Here is a 16,504-nt window from a genome sequence, read left to right on the forward strand (position 1 = left end):
AGCATGGCCAGATACTCCAAAAGTCTCCAAACGATTGAGAAGGATGTCATGGGATATCGTGTCAAAGGCCGCGCTGAGGTCTAGAAGAATCAGCGCAGCACTTTGACCGGCGTCTAAAATCGTTCGGAGGTGCTCTGTGGTGGCCAGGAGAGCAGACTCAGTACTATGGCCTGGTCTGAACCCATTTTGAGATGGGTCCAGAATGATGTTTTTGACCATGTGCTGGGATAGAGTACTGTTCACATGCGCTTCAGCGAGTTTAGACAGCCATGGGAGCAGGGAGATCGGTCGAAAATTCTCCGGTTTTGATGGGTCTAGGGTGGGTTTCTTGATGATGGGTGAAACCCACGCTTGCTTCCAGGCAGATGGTACACACGCTGAAGTGAAGGAGAGGTTCAGATTAAAGGTAATTGCCGGTAGGAAGAAGTTGAGTGAATCTAAGAATTGAGCTGGGCGCATGGGGTCAGCCGGGGAACCAGATTTGACTTTTTTGCATATTTTGATGAGGTTATCACCGGAGATTTCCGGGATGTCAGTCAGGGTAAAGTAGTTGGGGGGAGGAGAAGGGATGCTGGTAGGGCTAGGGGAGTGCTGAGGAAAAGAAGTATAGATTTTCTGTACCTTGTCAACAAAGAACCTAGCAAGATCTTCGCATTGTTGCGCAGAGGAGATATTAGGGAGGGGAGATTTGCTGCTCTGAAGTTCTTGCACAAGTTTAAAGACTTCTTTAGCAGGGGTGGGACTAGATTTGATTTTGTCAGCATAGAAAGCAGTCCGCGCAGCACGGATGGCTTTGTGGTACGTCTTTTGTAGAAGTAGGTAGTTTGATTTTTCTTCCATGTTATATTCCCTTCGCCAAAGACGTTCCGCCCTTTTGCAATCTTTGCGTAAGGTTTTGAGGGTATCGTTATACCAGGGGTTGGATGGAGAGTTACGTCCTTTTGACCATTTTGCTGGAATGAGGATGTCTAGCCCACCCGTGATCCACTCATGAAACGCACTGTAATTGGCGTTGATGTCCGAATTGTGGAGTGTGGTGGCTTGCTCACGCTGTAAATCGAAGTAGCTGGGTACGGAGGTGTGCATGAATACAAAGGGATCGGGGAAACTTTTCTGGCCGAGGTACCGTATAGTATTCAATCAACAGTGAAACTGACTCGCTAAAACCACAATCATGTCAGCCGATGCGCTAAGAGAGCGAGAAGAAGTGGCAACGGGAATGTTTGATGATAGAAGACTTCAGCACCCACAATGCACCACGTGAGTCGCGCAATATTAGCCTCAGAGACAAAGTGAGGCAATTGGAAAAGCTAATGTGATCAGAACAAAGCAAGTGGTGGGAGGCTAAGTCCCTCCATCGGTATTTGGATGTGGGGAGAGTCCCTTGTGGACTCCACATCCTTTTAGCCCCCAGTTATGAGAACCCAGACAAATCCATGATGAAGAATGGGCGGAAACAAACCTGGAATCCTCCAAAAGGCTTATTGTTATCCTAGTAAAATATGCAGAGACGGATCGAGCCAACTTTCAAATGGAGATAGAAGCTCTTAATGAGGAGTTAAGTCAAATGGGCCAACAAGATGAATTAAAAAAACTCAAAGAAGAAATGGTGAAAAGGCTGAAAAGAGAGGAAGAAAAAGTAAGAGAAAGAAAAGCTTACAAATTCCATCGCGACCGCATGGACTCTGAATACGGTCGCGTTTTTACATTTGCCAAAAAATATGACAGATTAAAAATGTCCAAATATGAGGGAACAGCATGCGGGCCCCAAACCGGACTAGCGGATCACAGCAAGACAACAGGGGCAGTGTCTAATTCTGACCTCAGCTCAGCCCAAGAAAGTGATACGGAAATAGAAATTAGACAACAAGCCATGTCACATGTTCCAGCTAATATCTCTTTGGCAGATGAAGTGGATTTTTTAGTCATCGAACGCAGGTACACCCTACGTCCATGAAATTAAAACAGACAAGCTGGAACTCAACCAATTAGCGCAGGAAAAGACGGCAAGCACAACGAAAACACGCAGCAGCCAAAAACAAAGCAGAAACAGAAGGGACAATCACGGCGCAACTGGAATCGGTAGAACAACATCATGTCACCAATAGCCAAACCATCATTAACCTGACGAATACCACACTCAATGCAGCAGAGAAACAGTTGTTGGCTCTGGGCTTGTCATACTGTCCGGAGAGTTCACTAAACTATGCGGCAACCAAAATTTACTTATTCAAAAGCATAAGAAAATTAAAACTTAAAAAGCCCTTCCTCTTACAAAAGCAAACTAAGCAACAGTCTACAGACAGTCAAATGTCCCCACCATTCAACCTAACAGCAACTGATTGGCCAACCCTGCGAGCAATACAAGAACTGGCTACAGAAAGTGATGACTCAACACAAGGAAGAGAGCAAAATACCAGCCAATCAGAACAACAGAAATGTACAACACCTTTCAAACCACGATCGACCTTTACTCCCATAACCCTTCGGGATTCAATCGATGTATTTAATGAACAGGTCACATTCAGCATCAAAAAACTCCACTATGCAGTGAATGCCAACGCAAAAAGAAAAATAAATAAACAAGTGCTACAATACCACCAACTAATGAACAAACTAAGAGGGTACAAAGTTATAATCATCCGAAACTCTGATAAAGGGGGAAATTTGGTACTTTGGGACAAAAAGGATTACATAGAAGAGGCTTTGATACAACTAAGGGATAGGGAATGCTACCACCGCTATGACCATCAGAATTTAAAAAGTATGTGCAACTGTTATAACATGAAACTTGTGGCATGGAAAAACTTAGGACTGTTGACTTCTGACGAATACAAATATATGAAAAATGACAATCCCGTGACGCCCATAATGTACTTTATTCCAAAAGTCCACAAAGATCCACTTAAACCTCCAGGAAGGCCGATTATATCAGCTCGTAACAGCCTCTTAGAAAAAACATCAGTGTATGTGGACTATTTTCTCCAGACGCACGTGAAAGAACTGCCTTCATATGTGAGGGACACTGGAGAGTTCCTTTCTAAAATCAGAAATCTGGTATGGCAAGACGATTACCTTTTAATCACATCGGATGTTACATCCTTATATACATCCATTAGGCATCAGGATGGTCTGAAGGCATTAAGACACTATCTCACACATAGAGGGTCTGATTTTGAACAACACAATGCAATGTTAGTTAACATGGTGGAGTTTTGCCTTAACAATAATGTTTTCATGTTCGAGAATTTACTATACCAGCAACAACGAGGAGTGGCGATGGGGGCCAGCTTCTCCCCCGGCTATGCCTGTTTACACATGGGATGGTGGGAGGAGCTGGTCCTCTATAATAAACATTTGACTTGTATGACTGAGAATGTCATAAAATGGTTTAGATACATCGACAATTTATTCGTGGTATGGCATGGTACAGCAAGTGAAGCAGAGACATTTGTTCAGAATTTAAATGTTAACAAATTGAATCTACAGTTCACTGCATCAATTAGTACCATAACTGTACATTTACTAGATGTTGAGATCTATATCCACAATGGTCAGGTACATACCACACTACATAGAAAACCCACCGCAGGCAACTCGGTATTACATGCGAGCAGCGCCCGTCCTGATCATCTAATTCAGAGCATACCATTTGGGGAGAGATACGGTTGAGGAGAATATGTAGTGATGACAATGATCTGAAACATGCACAGGACTCTAGCAAAGCAAGATTTCTAGCTCGGGGATACTCTCCTGAATGCATAGACAACACCATTCAGAAAAGTAATCAATTAAGTTGTGACACCCTCCTAAACAACCAAAGCAAGCCAGAGGCGACTATTAAGGACAAAGAGGGATCATTTAGGTTTATATTCGGGTACAGCAAGCATAGCAAAAACATCAAAAAAATCATTGACAGGAACTGGCCTATAATATTGGGGGACCCAGTTATAGGGCAGATGTTACCAAGAAAAGCTGCTATAACATACAGCAGAGCGCCCTCCATGAAGGATACCTTGGTGCGTAACGACCTAGACGGTGCAGGAAAAGGTTCTTGGTTAAGTCAACACCATGGTTTCTTCAAATGTAAAGCCTGCAAGGCATGTCAATATGGTCTCAATGCCACCTCCTACAAAACCCCTTTTAATCCTACAGAGATCCCAATTACCAAGGCCCTAACATGCAAAATGAATCATGTGGTCTATGTGCTGGAGTGCCCTTGCAGTCTCCGGTATGTAGGCAGTACTATACTGCAGGGACATAAGAGGGTACTCCAGCACATTAGGGCAATCAAAAACCAAGACCAGTCCTATCCGGTGGCTCGACACTTTGGAGAAAAACACAATGCAGACCCGACTCTTTTAAAATATTTTCCAATTGACAGTGTTCCTAGCAGGAAAAGAGGAGGAGACCAAGTGAGAGCCCTACAGCAATTAGAGACAAAGTATATTTTAAATCTCGACACTAAACATCCGGGGGGTCTGAACCAAACTGAGGATTTATATACTTGCCTCTAACACCACATAGAGGAGACCATAAGAGGGTGACAAAAATGTCAGCAGAGGGAAACAACACTACAATCTAACTGAGATGTCAACTTAAAGGTGAACAAATCCCTGTAAATATTAGATATTAGTCCACGCTGCCGCAAGCTACCACAGTTCTTCTTACACTTACACACGTTTTTTTACAATATATTAGTCAATGAGTACGTTTTGTTTTTTAACACAAGCACTTAGCACTTTGCACTAAAAAGTTTTTGCACTAATTGAACATTTCAGTCGATCGGTTTACATATGAATGGTTTACATTTAATAGTACTGCAATCAAAGCTCTGATATCTGGCCAAGCTATTGAAGGCTGATGCCAATAGGTATTCAAACCTGGACACCAGCAAACACCATGAAAAGTGAGTTTGCAAATTTGCACAATGCCACGTTATCAGTATAACAGCTTTTAGATACATTACAGTGCTGAAGGTTACTTGTATTTTACATGTTATTTTAAATTGAGAAATTGGAGGTTTCAAAATGTATTTAAACATATACTCTTTTCAAACTTGGCTTTTAAGAACCCCTTGTAGTATATATGTATTTTTTCTATGTCTATGAGGTTGAAAAATGTGATGTTTAATGCACAGGTCACTTTAAGAAACAAAAAAATGGAAAAGAATGTATTTAAGGCAATCACGCACCGTGTAGCGCATCATCTGATCAAGATCCCTGTGGGATCGAAATGCGTTATGCTGGTGATATGGTGCAAGGGAGCAGAATAAACTCTACTGCACGTACCAGTGGTCCGTCCTCCATTCTTGAAAACGCCGAGAGAAGAAACGGCGTAAGGAGTTTTCACTGCAAAACCATAGGTTTCAGGGGTGTTATAGTTAGCTGGACATTTCCCTCGTACAAAACCCTAGAAATTCCCCTGGTATAGTTAGTTCAGCTAACTATAACTCGTGCCCCCGCAATGCACTGCTGATGACGTCACATATTACATCACTCATGACATGGTCAGTGACATCACTGATGACATCACTGATGACATCTCAAATGACATCACTGATGACATCACTGATGACATCATCCATTGCGTATGTGTTTCTGAACAGTTTTAATATGTTTCATATATATAGGGAAAGGCCTGTTGAAGAATAAGTGGGTGTACAAGTGTGTGAATGGATGATTTTCTAGGTGCGTAACTGACTCTATAAGTGAGTCATTAAATGTATCTTACTGCAGACTAGTGACTAAACTGTGTGAATGTCTGTATGTGTCTGTGTGTTGGTGTATAAGTGGCTGCATGGTTTTGTGAATAGCTATATGAGTGTCTATATGGGTTATTCATTGGTTGTCTGAGTATCTGTATGGGTGCCTGAGTGTTTGTGTGGGTAGGGTGTGTGTGACTCTGTGACTAGATGTGTGAGTGGGTGATTAACTGGGTGCATGGTTTTAAAAGTGCATCTGTGATGGACTGTATGGTTGGGTGAGTGTATGTATGGGTGTGTTAGTGATTGAATGTATATCTCAGTTATACATGTGTCACTAACTACATATGTGAAACGCAGTGTATATATGTGTAAGAGTATATAACTATCTATATGTGAGAGTGTGTGATTTTGGGAGCGCCATAGTGCAAGGATATCTGTGTCATGTGCTGTTTGTTTTTTTCTGCAGGAAGACACAGAATTTGTTAGTATTTTTATGAGTAAGTGAACTTGACTGTGTTTAACTATATAGGTGAGTAAATTGGACTGTGATTAATTATTTGCATGACTGACTAGATGTGTCAGTACCTCAATGGATGATTGGCGGTGTGTGAGTGTCTATATAGGTGTATAAATGCACAGAGTGACTGTAAGTATGAGTGACTGTAGAGGTGAGTGAGTGGACATGTATGTAGATCTAAAAGTCAATGAGTGGGTGAGTAGTTATTGGTATTGGTGTATCAAAGGTTATATTAGGGTGTGAGAAGATGCACTAATTTATCACATGGATGACATCATCAGTGATGTCATCAGTGATGTCATGTGAGATGTCATCAGTGATGTCATCAGTGATGTCGCTGACCATGTCATGAGTGATGTAATATGTGACGTCATCAGCAGTGCATTGCGGGGGCGCGAGTTATAGTTAGCTGAACTAACTATAACAGTGGAATTTCTAGGGTTTTGTACGAGGGAAATGTCCAGCTAACTATAACACCCCTGAAACCTATGGTTTTTTCAGTGAATTTCAAAGGTTTTTTTAAATGCCAATTCCTAACTATAACGTGCATGAAACCTATGGTTCTTTCAGTGAATTTCAAAGGTTTTTTAAATGCTAATTCCTATCTATAACTTATCTCTGAAGATATCATGTTTAATGATTTTGATTGGATTTCTATATTTTTCAAATTCATTGTGTCATTTAATTAATTAATTTTTTTTTAAAATTCTTTTTTATCACCATTTTTAAATGTATTTTTTCAATTAATTCTTTTAAAAATTAAGAAATATTATTTGAACTTAATGGGTTTTTCAAACATATTTTTTTATATTTTTCAAAATATTTTTTTAACAATATGTGCAAAACTTTATTTTATATATATTTTTTCCATGTTTTTGGATCCGCGCACCCTAAGCGCACCGTTCTCGATCCCTACGCGATTGCATCCGCGCATGGTATGCCTCGGGTACGTGGTTAGAACGTGATTTCAATGCGAACGGTACGTGACTCCCAGCCTATACGCGACATGTTCGATGTACGTAACGCGACGTTTACGCGCTTCCGCGATGCGTCATCTGCGTCTATGACGCAGTGGGTGCGCGGATCCCGCGCAGTATTTAACATTTAAAAAAACATATTTATGTATTTCATGTGAATATTAATTGAAGACAAACTCTAAACTAGTCTTAAAAGTAATATATTTTGATATCCAATCCTATATTTCTTTTTAATTCAATTTCGCGGATGCACGCTGGGTGCGTGCTGCGTACGCGCAGGGTGCGCGGATCCCATGTGACCTGCAAAAAAAGAGATTTGATTGGTTCATTACACTTCCTGTTCTAACTACTGAAAGATCCCACCCATTTCAATCATTCTTCTTTGAGCTTCTTTGGAGAACCACCTCTTTGGAGAGAAGAAGATTTTTTAGACTAAGTTTACACTTAGCTCTAACTTTTTTCAACCAAAAATTGCTTCAGGGCAGCAGGCATCACCTCATACTTCTGAGGATGAATTTTTTCCGAAGTTACCACGCAAAGAACGTTTCTCTTCAGTGGTGTGGAAATTTTTTACTTTTCCCGAGGGGCAGAATAAAACCAATGCCACCTTGGTCACATGCAAGATTTGCAAAAGAGTCCTATCGAGAGCGGATCCTAACAAGAAATACTCTTGCGGCACGGCAAGTATGATGAAGCACATGAGGACCCTTCATCCAAACAATCTTGCAAAAGAAGAGTGCCGACAGATGAGAAACACTCCTGCTCCTGCGCCATCCACCTCATCGCAGCCGAGCACATCAAGAGTGCATCCATCAGACCAAACCTTGGACATCCGTCCTCAATTTCAATTTTTAAAAGTGCTCTGCACTAAGTGCAATAAGACTTTGTGCTGTGGCGAGCAGTCGATCGATCTGATCTGCCGCCGCCAAGAAAGTCATATTTGGTATATTTTTTTTTTTTTATTGTTCCCTGAAGTTCATTCTATGGTTTCTCAGTTTAGTAGTAGTAAAGTTAGGACTCCTAACTTTAGGACTCCTAAACTGATAAAAATCCTAATTTTAAGACTTTCGGTATTCACAGAGTTATCCAATTTTGTAATCTGTAAGCATTTCATATATGTATGATTTGTATTTTCACAATAATGTTCCCATTTGTAAGAAAGGCCAAAAATATTTTCTATTTCTACACCTTCATTTTAAAAAATTGTAAGCATATACATTAAAAATTCCTGAGCATCTTGTTGGATATTTTGTGTAAATTGTGTAGAACCAGAACACACATCCAAAAGATTACGAACATCTGAAACAGATTGTATTTTACTTCTATCTGTTGTCAATTTTTCATAAACATAATGCAACAGAGAACAAAATCTTTTTTCCCGATTCTGCATAATTTGTGCTTGCAAACCTTCCAGATAAAAAACAACATTGACCACTACATTAGCATAGCAGTTGACACCAGAACTATTTTCAAACTGATAACCAACAATCTCTTCAACAGTGTCCAATTTCTTTTTACCTGCAATCACAACATTATCTTGTTCTTTTCCCTTCTTGACATCTTCAGTACAGATATTCTCTAACCTTCTTTTTCGACCAACCACACGCTTTTCAAATACAGGATATTGACCTAAATTTGGAGCATACACCCTTTTTAACCTATTATACTCTTTTACACAGTTTGCATCTGCAGTAACCTTTGTCTCATCAAAATCAATCAAAAACAAACCAGATAATGTTCTGACTCGCGACAAAGCAACATATGCCATACCCTCTTTAAATACAGTAGATCCAATGTTCACCAATGCACTGTCTACACTTAATCCTTGAGATTTATGAATAGTCACTGCATATGCCAGAGAAAATGGAAATTGTTTCCTACGGACATATAAATCTTTAACAAGCAAAAAACGAACTGAACAACGACCAATTTCTTTAACTTCATCAATCTGATCAAATTTAATTTTTAAAAAATTCAATTCCTTCTTTTTTCTGATAATTCACAAAATCCACCACTTTACCCATTGCACCAGTAACTAAACCTTTCTCTACATCCAAATTACACCTTAAAATTACCCAACAGTTTGCACACACATACAGTGTCTTTTCCAAACCAGCAGTTTTAGATACTTTTTTTTCTAAACAATCTAGTTTTGATCTCAACTTACCCGTTAAAATAATAGTGATTCCTTCATGTAGTATTTTATCGATGGCTTCCATTTTTACAATTTCTTCATTTTCCAATTTTAATAATTCTTCGTTGAATATTGAACACTCACGCAGTGTCGGCATTAAGCAAATCACTGACTTATTTTTAGCAATTTCCACATACACTTTTGCAGCAACTGCATTTTCATTTGGAAAGACATTGCAAAGTAATCGACTCTCCAAAGCTTCTTTCCCTTTTTTTGAAAGAATTCCAATTCTTATATCTTGAAGAATACTTCCATATTCAGCATCATTTGCCTGTCGCATATTTGTTGTCAGTTCTTTGTATTCAAAATTACTCCAAATGTTCACATTACCAACACTGCCAAGAGACTTTCTGGTATCTTCATGGGCAAGTGTTTTGAATACCGGTTGTCCTTTTACCGGTGTCAGTTGCAGTAGATCTCCAAAAACTATGACGTGTTTTCCTCCAAATAACACGTCATACTCTGTTTTAAGAATTTGCTGCATTCTTTAATGCACAAAGGCAAGCATCAAGTTTGAAACCATGCTCACCTCATCAATAATGAGAAGTTTCATTTTCTTCAGCACTCTTGAAACTTCACAACAAGCTTCTCCAGATAGCTTGTGGTATTCCAATTTGTTCTCATGCTCTACTGGCAGCATTTGTAAACGATGTAAAGTAATTCCTTTAATGTTATGTGCTGCCAACCCAGTTGGAACAGTGACAACACAAGACAAATGCGACTCAGTTGTTTTTTGCAGATAACTTGTAATTACTTTAATTAAGAAATTCTTTCCTGTTCCAGCTTGACCACTCACATACATTCGGATAGGTTGAAATGATGTACATGAGCACACTCTCTTTTCATGAAGTAATCCATGGTCAATCTGCTCTTTCACTTGCTGATATATTTGTTTCTGTTCAACATTTAGTTGCTCTTCCAAGTTTCCTAACTGTATTGCATCTACTTGTGCTTGATACATTGCTGTTTCCACCGCATTCATTGCAATCACTGCTTCATTTTCAACAATTGGTTGTCCTAGTGGATCTTTACTCAGTGCAGCAGAACTTTGACTGTCTTGAGAACTGTCTCTAGCAATCTCAGCTGCAATTGTAGCTTCTTGATCAATTTCATCATTCAACATTTTCACATAATTTGCGAAAGCACTGCATTGTAGGCTATCTTTACAAGCATTAAATGAATCTTCATAGCTGGGAAAATCTCCAAGTAATTCCAGTTCAGAACGCCATGGTTTGAACATTTGCAAAAGGGCTAAATAGTAAAATTCCCTTTTGTCAGCAGTGTCGCAACTCAGTTGTCTGTGATTAATTAAATTTCCTTTCCTTTGTTTCACCAGACATCCTTCAGAACCAATCACTCCATATTTTCCATCGTTGATATTCTCTGTAATATTCTGTTTAAAAGTGTCGTTTTGCAGCACTTCATAGAGACACATGTTCTCAAGATGATGACTTCTCTTTGGATAGTATGTGTCCAACATATTGGTTTTCAAAATATCTGTACTTTCAGGGTAATTTTCTGCAAAATATTCAATTTCTTGAACAGATTTCAGTACCCGATTTCGCATTCCTGCAAGACCTAGACTCACCCAAATGATTCTTCTACTTTTGGAATATAGACTTGCAGATGATAACCGATCTGAACATTCATATGCTCCAATTTCACGATGCGATAACCTCTTCAAACTGAAACTGTATCATTTCTTACTTAGAGTCTTCTCGTGAGAAATCTCTTCCCACATTTCTTTCAATTCAGTCTTTTTTGATTTAGTAATGTAAGACGTCACATATCGAGCAACAGCAATGGAATTGTCCACAACATACTGAATATCCATGTTAGCGTTCCACATGGATAAAATAACTGGATTGTAGTCATTTATGTATTTTGATTCTTCGCTTCTTCTTAAGTTGTAGGTATTTTTCGGAGACTTTCTTGTGATGGTATGTCGTACAGCTGACATAAAACTGTTCACTCTTCCTTTGGCTAATACAGGACGTGGAAATCCAAAACGACATTTGGTATAGAACTTATCCTTTGACTTGTACTTTCGTCGACAGTAATTTCCACACCTATGGCTTTGAAATCGTAAGACTAGTTTTAAGTTTTTCTCTTCTCTGCTATTTGGAAGAGCACATGTAGCATAATCTTCAATGAAAGACAAAACAGTTTCATCTGAATCTGTTCCAAATTTGGGGGCGTCCTTGACCCATAACAACATTTGTATGTGAGGAGCACCTCTTGCTTGATACTCCTTTCTCCAAAAGAAATCCACAACTTCTCCAAGAGGAGGATTCTTTTTATTGCAGATGAAAGACATCATAGCTTCAAATCTATGATTGAAATATCTGCACACATTGACAGGATCCAAAGAGCACAATTCTCCAGGTGTCTTGTATACAATATTTTTTATATTGGAATTTGCCTCTCGAAGAAATTCAAGTAAATCATCCCAAGCATACTCAGCACAGCTTAGTGTAACAAACCATGTAGGAGTTCCCAAGTTCCGTAGCATGCATTTCAGTTCTCCATGTCGACGGTACCAATATTCATTAGTCCCACGCTGACATGCCATCAGATTAATCAACTGAGATTCTAAATGATCATCTCTCTGATGCACTTCATCCATAAAATCCTTTGCAGTTACATTTTGAGGATGCATTCCAGTTTTTAAAATGTGATTTACTGCATATGAAAGTCCAGACAAGTCACTTTCAAACAGAAGATTAAACATATAAGGGATACATTGTCAAAATCTTGGATCTTCTGCATATAATCTTGTTGTCCGATATTCAGATGCAGGAATCTGCACAGGACGATCATCATATCGTCCACCTTTTCCTGTTGGAAACAACTGCGGGAAACAACGAGCTTCCAAGCTCTCTTCCCATACACTCATGGGACTTCCTGTTGCTTTTTTCATTTGAAACAACTCAATTGTATTCCCCATCACCTCTTTGGAATGAAGTGGATGTACACTGTAATGTTCATAGATCTCTTCACATCTGGACATGTCCACTTTTTCAATTTGTCCACTTAATGTTTCACTATCTTCTGCTAAATCTATTTCTTCTTCTCCAACAAACACATTTCTATAATACTCATTATTTTTTAACAGATACAATGATGCCTTTTGCACTTTTCTAACATCCACTAACTCTTGCCAGATTTTCTTATTCTTAGTAGGAACACCATTAACTAGAATGACTAGTGGCTCATTTTCTGCATGATCTACACCAATAGTTTCAACATTTTTCCTTAAATCTAATGGTAAATACACAACTCTTCCTTTCAATCCTCTATGCAACTCTGATGGAGGTAATTTACTTGTTTTGGGCTCCATACGAACAATAGCCTGAAATGGGTGAACACATTGTATCAGAATAGACTCATACGTATTTAAATCTATCAGCTCTGGAGGAATAGCAACCAACTCTAGATTATTATGAACAGCTCTAGCAGGCATTTTATTCTCATCTAATTTATTGTAACAATATTTGCAAATACACTGCTCACATCCCAAATCAAAACAATCCTCTACCAACAAATAAGTTGCAAATTCCATCCACTTATCATTATCTCTATTTCACTTCTTAAATACAGATTGACACCCCAGTCTGATTTTTGTAGTGACTTCGCCGACAACAAATACAAGAAACATTTGGTCTTTCACCTGAAATTACCTTAAACTTTGTGATTTCATCCTCAAATTTTTCTGTAATTACAGGTTCTACATTGACTTCAACATTTTGTTCTACTAATGTGTCAGTTTCTTCACTCTCTTGCTGAGGCCCAAAGTAACAAAACTCAATATCCTCACAGACCTGCTTCACATCTGAAACTGACCCACGTAAAAGAGCACTATTTAACTCACTTAACTTTAGTGCTGGACTTTTTGCATAATACAACCTTCTCACTAACTTCCGCATTTGAGTATGATGTACTGCCAGCATTCTGAAATGGTGAAAAACACTTTCACAAACTTTCCTAGAAAGACAAGCCAGAGAATGACCTTGCAAACCAGTATGTTTTCTCACTCTGCAAGGGTCTAGTCCTTGCAACAGCTTAACCTTTTGTTTTACACTTTTTTTAGTATAGACTCGTAAAAAACTACATAATTTTTCAATAGATTCCTGTCGTACACTACAAACACTACTGCAATCCCAAGTCTCCCTAAAACTTCATCAGCTATCACTTCTTCTGCATTTCTTTCAACCATTTCTCTTTCTCCATTGGACAACCATCACTAACCTCATAACCTCTACCACTGGTGTCAACTGCATACAATAATTTTTCACTTAGTGAATAACTTTCTTCATTAAAAAAAGGCTCTGAACTAGAACTGTGTTTCCATTCTTCCAAAGAAACATCACAACATTTTTTTTATCAATAACTCTTTTCCTCTTACTTTTGGCCTTCATTACATATATTGGTTTATCTAGTGATTGAATTCTGTTTAACAGTAAAATAAACAGTTTCCTTTTTACTTCAAAAGCCTTTTCCACAATGCTTTCAATATTCTTCTTCTTTTTATAAAATAAAGCTCTCTTTTTATATTTCTTCACATCTTTCAGCAAATTATGCACTACTCTCTTGTAAAATATTTTTTTGCCTAATTCCTTATACTAATTTTGTCTTCTTTTACCATACTTTATCTCCTTTGACTGAACATTTGCATTTTTACTTTTCCTCGTATTTTGATTTTTTTTCTTACTTAAAATTTTTTCTGAAGTTGCAGCATTCTCTACATTCTGTTTGCTCCTACAAACATTTTTATTAAATTGCTTCGTGATCTTACCAGAAAAGTTTTTCCTTTTAGCCACATTATCTTGTTCATTCAATACTTGTGGTTGGTGTTTCTTCAAATAATCCTCCTGTCTCTCTTCTTTTCTTTTTCTGGCATAATTTCTCGATTTTAACGTTGAAAAACAGTATCTGCAAAAAAGAATCACAAATAAATGTATATTAATAACTTTCAAAATTACAGTATTCCATTAGTGTACAAACACATTTTATATAAAAACAGACAAAGAAACTATAGCCCTGAACCACAAGTGTGACGATGATTAAAACACTACATACATAGTGCATACTACTTTGAAGCAGTTCATGCCCTAAAGCCTACCTCACTAAAAGACTACATGCTAAGTGACTGAATGATTTCAGTACTAAAAGGAGACACACTGGGTGAGTAACAGGGTGTTTGCTAGAAGTATATGAATACTAACTGGGCAATTGAAGGTGCAAAAGACAACTGTGTAGCTGATTAGAGAACTGAATGCATACTGGATAGGCATTTAAAGCAGTCCATGTGCTAAGGCCCGGCTCACTGCATGAGTACTTGGGAACTGACTGAATGATTAGAGTACAGCAAGGAGACTGCCTGGATGAATTTATAAGTGGTGGGCTTTTCGCACAGGGAATGGATTAGTACTTGGTACTGAATGGGTCACTAGAAGAGTGCAAAGGGAGTGACAGGATGTTTGCTGGACTATATGGATACTGACTAGGGAATTGAAAGTGTAAAAGACAAGTCTGTAGGTCGATAGAAGACTTCATGCATAGTGCATAGGAGTTTGAAGCAGTCCATGTGCTAAGGCCTGGCTCAGTGCATGAATACTTAGACAATGACTGAATCATTAGAGTACTGTAAAGAGAGTGTCTTAGTGATTTTCTAAGTGTTTGGGTTTTGGCACAGTGAATGGATTACTACATTGTGCTGAATGGGTCACTAGAAGACTGCAAAGGGACTGACAGGGTGTTTCCTAGAAGTGTATGGATACTGACTAGGGAATTGAAGGTGTGAAAACAACTGTGTAGGTGGTTAGAGAACTACATGCATACTGCATAGACATTTGAAGCAGTCTATTTGGTAATGAATGGTTCACAACATAAGTACTTAGAAACTGACTAAATCATCAGACTACTTCTAGGACAGTGCCTGGGTAAAATTTTTAAATTTTCAGTTCTGGTTCAGTGAAGACAATACTACATGGTACTGCACTTTAGTGTCAAAGCATGACTCATTTCATCAATGCATAAGCAAACACTGGATTCTAATGCTACTAAAACTTGACAACATGACAGGTTTTATAACAGTTATCTGTCAGCAAATACACGATGTTACCAAACGCTTCTCTCACAGTGGTTCCCAAATGCACACAGACTCACAGTATGATTCTAGACAAGCACCACTATCCCTAGGAGTTTACCAAAACTCATTCACTACACTGGAAGTGGTAAGGGAACTGCACACAATCTACATATTTCACGACTACACTTTACTGTCAATACCTAACTCATTTAATCAACACATAAGCAATGACTGGCTTCTAATGCTGCTAAAACTTCACAACATGACATGTTTTAAAACAGTTATCTGTCAGCAAATACACGATGTTACCAAACGCTTCTCTCACAGTGGTTCCCAAATGTACACAGACTCACAGTGTGATTCAAGACAAGCACCACTATCCCTAGGAGTTTACCAAAACTCATTCACTACAGTGGAAGAGGTAAGGGAACTGCACACAATCTACATATTTCACGACTGCACTTTAGTATCAATGCCTGACTCATTTAATCAACACATAAGCAAAGACTGGCTTCTAATGCTACTAAAAGTTGACAACATGACAGGTTTTAAAACAGTTATCTGTCAGCAAATACACAATGTTACCAAACGCTTCTCTCACAGTGGTTCCCAAATGCACACAGACTCACAGTGTGATTCTACACAAGCATCACTATCCCTGGGAGTTTACTAAAACTCATTCACTACAGTGCAAGTGGTAAGGGAACTGCACACAATCTACATATTTCACGACTGCACTTTAGTGTCAATGCCTGACTCATTTAATCAACGCATAAGCAATGACTGGCTTCTAATGCTACTAAAACTTGACAACATGACATGTTTTAAAACAGTTATCTGTCAGCAAATACACGATGTTACCAAACGCTTCTATCACAGTGGTTCCCAAATGTACACAGACTCACAGTGTGATTTCAGACAAGCACCACTATCCCTAGGAGTTTACCAAAACTCATTCACTACAGTGGAAGAGGTAAGGGAACTGCACACAATCTACATATTTCACGACTGCACTTTA

This window comes from Triturus cristatus, chromosome 8, assembly GCF_964204655.1.
Source record: "Triturus cristatus chromosome 8, aTriCri1.1, whole genome shotgun sequence".
Classification (NCBI taxonomy): Eukaryota; Metazoa; Chordata; class Amphibia; order Caudata; family Salamandridae; genus Triturus; species Triturus cristatus.